Consider the following 567-nt stretch of genomic DNA (forward strand, 5'->3'; position numbering starts at 1 on the left):
ATATATATATATATATATATATATATATATACATATATATAGACGGAAACTGAAAGAAACCCATCTTATATATATATGTATATATATGTGTGTGTTTGTGTATCTATGTTTGTCCCCCCAATATTGCTTGACAACCAATTCTGGTGTGTTTACGTCCCCATAACTTAGTGGTTCGGCAAAAAGTGACCGATAGAATAAGTACTAGGCTTACAAAGAATAAGTCATGGGTTCGATTTGCTCGACTAAATGAAGTGCTCCAGTATGGCCCCAGTCAAATGAGTGAAACAAGTAGAAGAGTAACAACGATGACTTGTTGAGGGGAGGCTGGTACGCATGGGCAACTGCTGGTTTTCCACAAACAACTTTATCCGGACTTGTGCCTTGGAGGGGAACTTTCTAGGTGTAATCCGAATAGTCATTCATAATTGAAGGGGGATCTTTACTTCTACTTAAGGCTATATATGTGCAGATGTCGTGTTAGAACAGAGAGTACTGTGCTATTTATCTTGAGAGAATCTCTCATATAGACTTATGGTGCATCAGTGCCTGAACGGACACTGAAATTCT

Source organism: Octopus bimaculoides, chromosome 26, assembly GCF_001194135.2.
Source record: "Octopus bimaculoides isolate UCB-OBI-ISO-001 chromosome 26, ASM119413v2, whole genome shotgun sequence".
NCBI lineage: Eukaryota > Metazoa > Mollusca > Cephalopoda > Octopoda > Octopodidae > Octopus > Octopus bimaculoides.